Consider the following 12,617-nt stretch of genomic DNA (forward strand, 5'->3'; position numbering starts at 1 on the left):
CGCTAACGTGCACATACGCACACAACACACACAAACACACACATGCACACACATGTATCAGCTGTCCCCCTGATAGTCCGTTGTCTCTTGGGCAACTCACCTCTTTATAGAAATACCCACCCACACACACATGCACATGCACACACACACCTTTGTTTACTAAACTTTCCGCCTTTGAAATATTTATTAGCGTTGGGAGTCTCACAAACTGTGTGTGTGCGTGTGTGTGTAGATGAGGTGTCATATTTGCCTTCAGCATTCTCCTCTTCTTCCTCGTCGAAACACGACCCTGTTGTCGTGCCACGTGCAACAAACAAAAACACACACACATACACAATATAAGAAAAAAAACACAAAATACACAACACGATGACCGATGCTGTGTCCTGAGCGAAGACAACAAGGGGAAGGACTTGACCCTAAAACCGCAACCCGACATATCAGGTGTGCACAGGTGTGTGTGTGTGTGTGTGTGTGTATTGGATTGGATTGATCCACATCATGTGATCGCTTTTAACACAATACATATAACATATTTGACAAATTTCATCGGGAATTTTGTGTAGTTTTGGGAAGATATCGGTGTGCTGGATGCAGTTAAATTTCTTAACATGCCGTAATAAGTACCCCAAAATCCATGCAAGAGTTGTAAACACATTATCCATAGAATTTGGTATGTAATTTCGCTATGTATGACCTTTGAAGGAATTGATGACGTTTTTTATCAGGTGCTGGATGCTGGTATTTTTTTATAGACATGGCGTAACAAAGACATCAATTTCGATGCAAGTGTCGTAAACACATTACCAATATAATTTCAACGAATAGAATAAAATGTTGCTGTGTACTGGAGACGGATAATATGTACACCCAAACAAAAGACATATAGGACTGTGTGAAACAATGTTGGTGCATGGTTTTGCTCGCTCATTTCACGTTTTCATGGTTTATCCCACCTCCAGACTCTCATTGGACGAGGAAACGTGGAGTAAAGCGTCGGCGCACTTCATAAATCTTTAAGCGAGCTTTGTTTTGCCCCGGCGAATGTAATTAATACATAATTAATATTTAAAGATCGACTCGTTTATCAAATTTAATTTAGGCGCTGCGACAGAAGCAAAACAAACAAACGGAGGAAGCCTCGCTTGTTTTTGGGAAGAAGAAAGAAAGAAAAGCCAGAAAAGCAAGGAGGGGAAGCCTAATTAGCGCTAATGAGGCACAATTGAGGCGGCGTCCTAATTAGCTTGCCAAGTCCCTCAGGTGGATGAAGATAATACGGCTACCTGCTTGTTTTTAAATATCTAATTAAGTCATAACAGTCAGCTTGACAACTGATGGAAAATGTAGACGAGCCATGGCAACACATTTTAATTGATGTCGAATTCGTTTAATTTTTTTAAAAATTTGTAGCGTTCAGTTTAATGCAGCAAAAGATAAACATTTCAGGTGGTGTTGCTAAGGTAGTGCATTATTTATCTGTTGTTGTCAAGCAGGAAGATAATTGTTGGGATTTACAAAAATATTTGGACAATGCCCCAAATTTTACAGATAACGTCACCATAGTAAAATGACTACACAACACTACATTACACTGTAATGTAATAACATAATTTTATAGTGTTCTAGTTCAAAGCAAAAATGGTGGAAAATTAAAAATGTAAAAAAAAAAAACTTTTGAGTAAAGTACTTTATTTTGCTTGTATAACTAAAATCAAAATCATCACAGTGAACTATCGCTAACGCTAAATATTGTTTAAAAAATAAATAATAATTGTCGGAAAATTTAGAGAAAAATTACCACCTCGTTTTACTTATAACTTGACTGTCAGCATATTAGAATTTTGCGAGCGTGCATTTGTGAACCATTGCAGCAACATATGGTACCTCCAAAATACGTAAAAACACATATAGAAACTGAAAAAAATCATAAAATATAAAGAAAGAAAATTCTTGAAAATAATAATTGTTATAAATGTCTGAGACCATCACAGTTACGTACTCTGACAAATGTAAAACGCGCAAAGAACACTTTTGTTGAAAAAAAATTCAGAATTGTCGAAAAATCTAAACGAATTTGACCACCTCATTTTACCCATAATTTACTATTTAACCATGTTAAAATGGGTGAAGACTATTTTAAAAAATGTGCAAAGGAAGGATATTTTATGGCTAGGATATTTTATTTTCATAACGTTTATTCATAAAAAACAATACAAATAAAAAACAAGAACATATAGTATGGTAGTTTGATGGCGGGTGCAAATTCAACTGTTAGCCATTACTGACTGATTGCATTTATTTCCGTGACTGTTTGACTTTTATGAAGCAGGTCTTCTTATGTCAGCCCTCTCTCTCTCTCTGGTTGTCGTAGCCCCCCCCCCCGGGGGGAGCGCTGTTAAGTAGGACCACTTTACGCTGTCAATACAGTCAATACCACGCTCACAGCGGGGAAAATGAGATGGGTCAAGCACGGATGAGGAGACGATCGACTCACAAGGATGCCAAGAAAGGGGGAAAGGTGAGTAATGAAAAATTCAAAAATAAGTTAATAAAATAATGTTCGGCTTGTACGGATCACACCTTTTTGATGATTTTTCATAGTTACTTTTTTTTTTATTGTTTAAAATCTTTTAAAAGGATTTTACACAATGTTGAATAATAAATGATATGTTAGATTGGATGGATGGATGGATGGATGGATAGAGACTGTAGATACACGGAGAATACAAAAACTTCCATAAAAGATACAAATTTTCTGGCAAAATATACAATATTTACAAAAAAATTATTGTTTTTCAAATCCCGGGCCCGCCTGTGTGGAGTTTGCATGTTCTCCCCGTGCCCGCGTGGGTTTTCTCCGGGCACTCCGGTTTCCTCCCACATCCCAAAAACATGCGTGGTAGGTTGATTGAGGACTCCAAATTGCCCGTAGGTGTGAATGTGAGTGCGAATGGTTGTTTGTTTCATGTGCCCTGCGATTGGCTGGCGTCCGGTTTAGGGCGTACCCCTGCCTCCAGCCCGAAGATAGCTAGGATAGGCTCCAGCAACCCGCGACCCTAGTGAGGATAAGCGGTAAAGAAAATGGATGGATGGATGAATAGTGTTTTTGACAAAGTGAGGTGTTTTCACTTCAAATGTACAGTTTTCACCACAAAATATGACAAGGTTTCTCAACAGTCACCTTGATAGCTTAGATAGCTAGGTACACTGAAAAAAATTACAAGATTTTTACTTGCAGATGATTAAAATGTGGTAAACTGACATTAGTTTCCCCTTTTGCTTGAAAATAATCAAACAATGTACGTTAGTTCAACACATTTTAATCATGTGCAACAGACGTACGTTCGAATTCAGTAAAGTCAAAGGATAGATAGATAGATAGATAGATAGATAGATAGATAGATAGATAGATATAGATAGATAGATAGATAGATAGATAGATAGATAGATAGATAGATAGATAGATAGATAGATAGATGAGTACACACATGCACACAGAGAGTGATGAAAGCATCTTCGGGCTAATGGCTTAATTTCATTCCGCTGCTCCCTGCCATGTTGAAGACAATTAGTCTGGAATGGCCTCATTAATGTTTAATAACCAAAGGAAAAAAAAAAAAAGGTATGCCGAGAGCAAGGAAGCAGGAAAGCAGCAACGAGGCAGCAGCAAAACTGCATTTGTATATTTATTTTGTCATTTTATGTGAGTACATTTTTCATTGGAGCAATTTTTTCTTTTGTTCCACTCTATGGGAGCGCCCCTATCTCGAAAAGAAAAACGTCAGGAAAGTGAAGCCTTTCGCCGACGAATCCTTCACCTGCGGAGAGCGGCGACAAATCGATACTTTCCTCTGTCCGGCGAGTTTTCCATTCCAACTACCCACCAGCATCCGATCAATCAATGTTCCTCTTCGTCATCTACCTCATAAATAATTCACGCTTTTCATTGGCTGATGAGGATCAATTGACCAATTTAACGACCCCGTTATTTTATTTATGTATTTATTTATTTCAGTTTCTGTTGTTCCACATTTGGGACGCGTGAACGGCTCAGAGCGGGCGGCGGCGCGTGATTGGCAGGCGCCGACCGCTGGTCACCTCGGGGCACGGCGGGGTGGCTGTCAATCACCCATCCGGCATGCACTCTAATTGCGAGCGGCCGGCCGCGCGGCTCGGACGTTGCGGCCGTAAATAAGAGCAACGTCAACACGCATGCGCGAAACCCTCTTGAGGGGTCCGGAACATTCTCTCATCTTGGTGAGAAGTTCAATTTCTTCACAGTCAAACTTTCAACGAGTTGAAGGAAAAGTTTGGATCGCGTTGGACCTATAAATCCTTTAAAAGCAACACCAGCAGGCAGTGGTGGAAAAGGAACCGAGTACAAATACTTGATCACAGGACCTAAGAACCTTTTGCAGGTACCTGTACTTTACTTGAATATTTATTTTTGTATTTTGTATTTATTTTGTATTTTTGTATTGACAGATACCTGTACTTTGTGCTCCTTACTTTCTCAAAATAGGCTTGTTACTTTTTGACAGAAAAAAGAAAAGATTTAAACTAAGCCTCAAAATGATCATCAAACTTTGATGCTACTCGAACTCAAAATGGCTGACGTCCTCTTAAATTTCCGGCATGGGTCTTTGATACTTTTTCGTGCGTTCTCTAATGACAGACAAGTCCACCCAATTTTCTTTTGATGAGTGAAACTGATTTTTTCTAACTTTCTAACTAACATTTTTGGGGAATGTTTTTGTTCAATTTCACCAAAAGAAATTCTGGTCAAAAAATGGCTTCAAATGAAAGTAAAACAGTGTGACTTGATTATTGCTCAACATATCTTACAGCTCCTCAACCCTTTGGTTTCGTCTGCTTTCTCTGACTGGCTGACAGGTTTCAGTTAAAAATATGCACCAATAAGCTCGTACGGGCCGAAATTCTGAGGGTTCGCCAAGTCGACGTGTCAAAATGACAGTGACGTTTTAAACAGCTGTTGCCCTAGAAAAATGGCGCGAATGGAACATTATTTGTGAGAAGAGAATAGTAGAACAGGTCATGTGCTTTAGTCATCAATAGTTTTTCTCGTGAATTCATTTGTTATGGGGGATTTAGGAGGCGATTGAAGTGCTCATTCCTTGTTTTTTCAAAAATTCCACAAAGATGGCAGCCCCTTGTCCAGTTGCTACATTAAAGCCACGCTCCGCCCACATGAGACAGCATAGGAAAATAAGATTGTTAATTTAGTGTCGCCCATTCAACTAGGATACGTGCTTGTGATTGGGACTTATTTGGGCGAAGTAGGAGTTTGTCACAGAACAAGCCCTGGAATTCGCCCCAAATTGGCTGCTTCAAACAAAATGGCTGACTTTCCTGAAACAGGATAACGTAAAAAGCTAAATGTGGACGACCAAAACCGTACCATACCAAAACTTTTGTGGTTAGGAACAGTTATGTTGTGATTAAAAACTGCCAAAGTAGAAAATGAATTCTTCCAAAAAAGTGAAAAAAAGGCCTACTTCCGTGTCAACAATAACGTAACGTAAAAATATTAATTTACATTAAATGCTCATTTAAAAAGATACGAATAGAACGATAAGACCAGATCACTTTCAGTTTTTGACTAACAAAAGTTTAAAAAAAGTTGTCGAGCGACATATTGTAATTATTCCGTATGTTAGCAGGCTATTCTGTCATGATAGCTAGGTCCACCAAATTTCGTGCCAATCGGTGAAACTGGTGTTTTGCGCTAGTTTTTTCTAATTTTTCAGGGGGCGCTAGTGATTGACTTTTGACAGGGGTCACCCCAAATCAATCAGTCTTAAAGAAACCCTGCGGCTCCTCTACAAAAATTGAATCACATCGATGTTGTATGGAGCCTTTGTTTACAGTAGCGGTGCATTCAGGGTCGAATCGAAATGCAAATCTCTAATCCGGGATTAAGAGTATCCAGGCGGATATTTTTGTTGTTGTAGGGGACTCAGGCGCTAACAGAGAACTGCTTGTCAGGTTAAGCCTCACCTGGAGCCATGAGGACCAGGAAGCAGCATATGGCACTCAGAGCTCAGGATCAGCTAAGCAAAGTATTCAACGCTCTCCTGTTTCCCAGAGCACAGCTGTTGCTCTTGAACGCCACACGGCAGATGAACTACGCTGGCGGCCGCGCAACGGCAGCGGCGGAAATTCTAGGATTTATTTTTTGGAACAAAAGAAATACTTTTTAAGGAGAGCGCAAGGCTGAACTTTTAACATGAAGTTAAAAAAAAAAAGTTAAAAATGTTAACATGAACCATAATGTATAAAGCCACAAATAGCCGGCCGGGCAAGACCCGCCGGCCACGTCCCCAAGCACTTTAGCAAGCTCGAGCACATATTATAACGTAAAAAGCGACAAACAGTTTATATATAATAATTCTTGTGAAAAAAATTATCCCGAGAAAATTTAAAAACTCTTAGAAGACCACCTTTTGTGGCAAAAGTAGACTGCTTTGAAAAAGTAGCAAATTCTTTTTTTTTGTGTGCATAGTTTCCTCTTTTTAATGTTTAAGATCATCAAACGAATGTAAATATCAGACAAAGATACCCACTTAAACATAAAATGCAGTTTGTAAAAAAACTGTTCAAAGCTACCTGGCCCTGTGTGAAAAAGTCTTGAAAAGCCTCACTTTGCATTTTAGTGTGCAATTTTGCAGTTTCTACATAATCTTAATGACCAAATAACCAAAAGACATAGGTTGATCAAACTAATGCGAGCAAAATAAATTCAAACATTGTTTTTTAATAATCATATTCATTAAACATGTTTCATCATTTCTTTTTTTTGGGTTTCAAGCGAGATAAGCAACTAGCCGAGCTAGTGTACGTTCCTGTGCTGGTTTCCCCGGCGGGACGAAATGAAGTGCAGCGGCGTAATGCACTTTATTGATATGTGCACATGTCAAAACAACAAATTAGCGTCCTGCCGTCTGCCCGAGATTTCATCCATACATCACCTTGTACTCATGGCAGCATTAATGCGTTTTGTTGATATCAGCGACTCTGAGGCCATTAAGAGAACGTCGATATATATGTATACACGCATACGCACTAGCGGTAGGTAGAGATGCGAGCACGCTAGACAAACTTACAGACCTGTTTACAATGTCTTTTCATTAGTATTAGGCTAGCTCTAGCATCTCCATGTATGTACGATTTCAATATGAAAATAAACAGGAGGTCAGGCGGGTGCCGAATTTAAAGTACCCTACAATGATCCCATAGCTCCATATTTTAATACCACTCAAGTAACAATTTGCCCCAAAAAAATCCAGTCAAAAGTGCAAAAGACACATTCTTTTGCATTTTTTTTTTAAATCATTGGAATTTTTACAAAATATTAAATAAATACTCAAACTTTGAACTTTTTTACTTTTTAAAATTATTTCATAGGACATACTGTATTTCCTTTTAATAACATTCCAAATTTACAGCATTATAAGCATTTAATTGTTATTCTCTAGGATTTAAAAAGTTTTTTGAAAATGAACACTGAATAACAGAATTTTAATCCAAATTACACCATTTTTGCTATTTTAAAGTATTGTTTGAAATAAAATAAAAAAATTAATTAACACTTGAAATTACACAATTTGGGTTATTACAATTTTTTTTTGTTAAGGATAAAACATCTACAACTGACACACCAAAAGACTAACTTTTTAAACTTTTTCTAAATGATAATACAAACATCTAAAATCGTCCCACACTTTTTTAGCTCTTTTGTAACCCTTCCATGATTGTTAATCGTGTTAAACTGTAACTTAAAACAATGCCTCTTTAGTTAATAAAGTTTGAACGATTATTTCCACTATTTCCTATGAGGAAAAGGAGTTTAAAAGCAAAATGGAGGTCGACCAGCTTCCTTTTGTACATATATCAATATTTGCCAAATGACGGGTTCAAGCTCAAACAATAGCAAACCAAATCTACACTTATGAGGACATAATTAGCTCATTAAGCGTACCCATTCTCACTCGTTCAAACAGATGACGAGTGAAAGGCCACTCACTCAGCGACCCCTGAAGATCCTTTTATTGTTCCAATTATACGACTACTAATGACCACTTCCAGTGTGTGTGTGCGTGTGTTCAGTGACGCCGACGCTAAGAGAGGCCGACACCAACGTATGGCAACATGGTCCGCCCCCGCCGCTCGAACACTTGTAGGCCTTCCTTAAATTCCTTTTTTTTTTGTGTGTGTGTTTGGTTTTTTTTTCAGGTCCTTTTATCGGTCTGCCAGCGGGCCCGGGGAGGAGCAGGTTAGAGGGTTCAAAGGTCAGCATGTTCGTAAAATAAAAGAGTCGGGCGGATGACGTGGGGGGCGAGGGATCGCTCACCCGAATGAAATCTTCCTTTGTGTTTCCTGCTGGGCTGATGGGATAGAATATTAAAGCTGCATTTATGCTGTATAGAAATTGAATGACATCACCAAGTGAACTTTTACTTAACAAATGTGGAGAATAAAAGACCGCTTCGTATTTCTTTATTGGGATAGAGGAAATACAGTAGAACCTCGATTTCACGGACTAATAGGGAGGAAGGGTCATCCGTTAAAAATCAGATTGGCAGTTAAATTGAAGCCCATTTTTGTGGCCTCAGAACACCATTACAGTACAAAATTGTTGTAAATAGATTTTAAAAAGCTTTAAAGTGTTTCAAAAGTTTGCAAGTTTATCCAAACGTATGTCACCGGTACATAAAAGGGGTGACTTTGAGTTCCAACTGGACACTATTTTTTGTCCATTAAATCTGAAGTCCATTAAATCGGGGTCCGTTAAATTGAGGTTCCACTATATAGCAATATTTGAAGATATTTATGGGAAAGGGAGCTGCAATGATAAGAGGAAGTTCCATATTAGAAAATGGGGGATGAAAAAAAATATTAAAACTCAACTCAAAACTTTATTAAAAAACAAAAAAGTTTTTTCAAATTCTATTTTAGGGGATAAAATTTACGTTGTTAATATTATGAGGTAAAACACTTAGTGTTAATTTTCTTCGGGGGAAAAAAATGATAGTGTTAATTATGCGGAAAAAAAATTAGGTTAATATTTTAAGGTGAAACAATTAGGATTGTTACTTTTCTTAGGGGGGGAAATGTGTTAATTTTGCCATCCGGTATTGTGCATGAAGCAAAGATCCAGGTGGAGGAAGAAGAAAGAGGCGTTACATAACAGCACCTATAAAACAAGAATAAGTCATCATCACCGCCTCCTCGTGCATTTCTCCCCTCGGGGCGCTCTGGCCCCTCCCACTTACCCCCCTGCATCATCCGCTCAAAGCTCTTTGTCATCTTTTTTTTCATCCTCTGTCTGCCGCCCGTTGAGTCGCTTCAATTGACCCGGTGACATCAAAGCTGGAAGAGAAAAGCACACAAGTCGGGTTCAAAAAGCTACATGCTAATAAAACAGCAATAGTTCGTTCGCTCTGTGTGTGTGTGTGTGTGTGTGTGTGTGTGTGTGGAAATGACCTGTTGAATGGGAGCATATGTAATGAACAAGAGCCATTCATTATATATCACACACACACACACATCATTTATTCATCTGTCTGTAAACATGACTGTGATTTACAATGTGTGTGGCCACATGTGGTGCTCTTTGTTGTGTGTTTATCCATGTAGGAGTTCATACGTGTGGGAGTTCCTGTATGTAGGAGTTCATACGTCAGATCAAACCGTCCATTTTTTCCGTTAGCAACGTTATGTCCCACCTGTCGGTCGAGTCAGGGTTTGCTTTTCTTTCAAACTTCCAATGACAGATTTTTCCTCTCCCGGGGCGAGAATTCTTTTCTTGCTCTTGTCCGTCCGGCATTGTTTGTGGGGACAAGAGCGATCGAAGCCACGCTACTTGTCGCTGCTTGTTTTGTGGCGTGTACCGCCGCTCGTCATTGTTAGCGGGGTGGGATCACCTGAGAGAAAAGTATCAGGTTAGCTGGCGGGAGGTTTGAAAATTGCAATCTTCAAACCCCGATACCGTTTTTTTTGTTTGTTTGTTTGTTTTGCTTTACTATTCGCGTGCTTTTGTTCGATGTTAGCGCAAGAATCCAATCGATTTAAAATAATTTTTGATTGAATTCGATTTTGGCTCGTGTTTGAAGCTTTAAACCATTTAAATGCCTAAAATGTCATGTATTTTGGAAATTGATCAAAACAAATAGTGAATATTTCACCTGTTAAACAGGAGGCAGTCCGCATTTTCTATGCAGTTTTGTTCCATGTTAGCGCAAGAATCCTACCGATTTAGGAAGATAACGTGAAAAATGCTAACTTCCCATTTTTTGCATCAATTGACTATTTTCTTTGTCGGGATTTTGGTAACTATAGAAAAAAACTAAATATTTTACTTCCAAATGTCATCTAATTTGGAAACAGATAACAAATAAAGAATTTAGTATGACGTGACTCTCATGCAAATGCTAACTTCCGATGTTTTGTGTAGCTCCCTCAGCTGACAAATGCTTTCATCTGGATTTTGTTATTACAGACTAAAGAAAATATTTTTGTGACTTTTACTTTTTTAAGGGACTTTCTCTTGGACACAACAGGAGTTTAACAGTGACAATTTCTGTCAAACGGTGAGTAGTTTTACATTATTTTAGTTTTATTATAAAAGAGATTAACTTCATACTCGACAATGTTGCTTCAAACATTTTTAGCAGTTAATAAATGTTGTAACGACAGCCTTTTAGGACGTTGTAACAGATTATTTATCATGTGAAAGCCTCCTCTTTGTCCCATTCTCCATCCTCGAATGACTGGAGGCCTACATTTAAAGTCTGCATGGATGCTTTAATCCATCCATTTTCCGAGCCGCTTATCCTCACTAGGGTCGCGGGCGTGCTGGTGGCCTATCCCAGCTATCATCGGGCAGGAGGCGGGGTACACCCTGAACTGGTTGCCAGCCAATCGCAGGGCACATATAAACAAACAACCATTTGCACTCACATTCACATCTACGGGCAATTTAGAGTTGTCAATTAACCTACGATGCAGGTTTTCGGGATGTGGGAGGAAACCGCAGTGCCCGGAGAAAACCCACGCAGGCACGGGGAGAACATGCAAACTCCACACAGGCAGGGCCGGGGATTGAACCCCGGTCCTCAGAACTGTGAGGCAGATGTCTAACCAGTCGTCCACCGTGCCGCCTGGATGCTTTAAGTCAAGAGGAAATCAATAATGACTTATTTTAAGTGTATGTTTTGTCTGTCTTTTGGCCCCAGGCCTGGTGGATAATGTGGCATGGATCTATAGCTCGAAAGCCAAGATGAGAGGAACCTTTTATTTATGTATTTATTTATTTATTCATTTTTCTATTGTGAGGCCATTTAGTTTCAGTCCTCCTGCTTTAGTGGGTTAAATGTGTATATGCCCCACGGTCTTTATGTTGCGCACCACTGTTTTTATAGTCACATCTGTAAATGTCAAATAAAATAAAATAAAATATCTGACTAAGTGAGTCTGTTTAGCTTAAGGACCAATAGTGCCTCTCAATGATTAACTTTTAATGATGAACTTTTCTTTGACTGTTTAAAATCAAAGGAGTTGTTACGACACGGACGGTGAATAGGGGAGCACAGCTAGCTGTTGCTAACGCTATAGACCAAACGGCCGCAGAAAGTAGACATAAAAAGCCTTATAAAACATAAATCAGCTAAGCAAAGGTTTCGTACCATACCTGGCCCCACTTTAGTGGTCTAAAATTAGTTATTTAAAAGAGTTTTAAAGAAGCGTCTACATTTTCAAGAGACGGTTTTCTAAACACCGTTTATTAGCATTCCACTAGCAACGTCATTAGCTGCTTCCGTTACCCTTCATTTTAAAATTCCGGGTAACAATGCAGGCTTTCACATAAGTTCCGCTTTACTAATATATTTCTTTTCAAAACAATCTTTTTTTGAAATATTTAATAATTTACAACAACACAAAAAAGAGACATACAAACAATATAGTTATTAATTTAAAAAAATATGCCACAAAGGAGCCATGTAACTTTTAAATTACAACATTACCTGAAAAACTTAAGTGCTTTTTGATTTTAGAGTTAAATATTAAATTCATGTATTATCTGGTTTCCTTCTAAAAAGTTTTGAATGGCTGCATTTGGATTAATGGATATGAAATTTTGCAAGAACAATTGTGAAATCATAGCAAAGACTTGTTTAGTTTTGGTCCTATCATTACTGAAGGAACCAAACAATATTTTTTGTTTTAAATTGTTTGGATAATTAAAAAAAAAACAAAAAAAATTAATTCATTTTTAAAAGTTTCTTTCCCAGAATGGTTCCTCGTCCAGTAACGCGTACGCAGTTGCTTAAGTCAGTGTGTCCTCTCTCCCATGATGATAAATCACCAGCATCGTCTGCATGACAGCAGCCATGATGGATCATTACAAACAGCGCGGCGTAGCTAATTATCCAAGCATTGGTCCACCCGACCGATGTCAACAGCAATAATAATCGCACGTTTGAGGACAACGCCGATACGGACTGGGGTGATCGAGTGTTGCGTTCAGGTCGTTCCTGTGCGACCGGTCGATAAGGAAATGTCAGCGGCGATTGTGAATGGAAGGGATGACTAATGCG

The 12,617-nt window shown here is 38.6% G+C and overlaps 1 long non-coding RNA gene across 1 annotated transcript; it reads right to left on the bottom strand.

Annotated features, from left to right (window-relative positions):
- Positions 1-7,646: 7,646 nt before the first annotated feature.
- LOC133467423 (uncharacterized) lies at positions 7,647-11,841 on the bottom strand. Its single transcript, XR_009785224.1, has 4 exons — positions 11,711-11,841; positions 9,747-9,944; positions 9,294-9,390; positions 7,647-9,214 (listed from the first exon to the last, which is right to left on the bottom strand). It is a non-coding gene; the product is annotated as an uncharacterized LOC133467423 (long non-coding RNA).
- Between the last annotated feature and the right edge of the window lie 776 nt (positions 11,842-12,617).

The sequence above is a fragment of the Phyllopteryx taeniolatus genome, chromosome 17, assembly GCF_024500385.1.
Source record: "Phyllopteryx taeniolatus isolate TA_2022b chromosome 17, UOR_Ptae_1.2, whole genome shotgun sequence".
NCBI classification, from domain to species: Eukaryota; Metazoa; Chordata; class Actinopteri; order Syngnathiformes; family Syngnathidae; genus Phyllopteryx; species Phyllopteryx taeniolatus.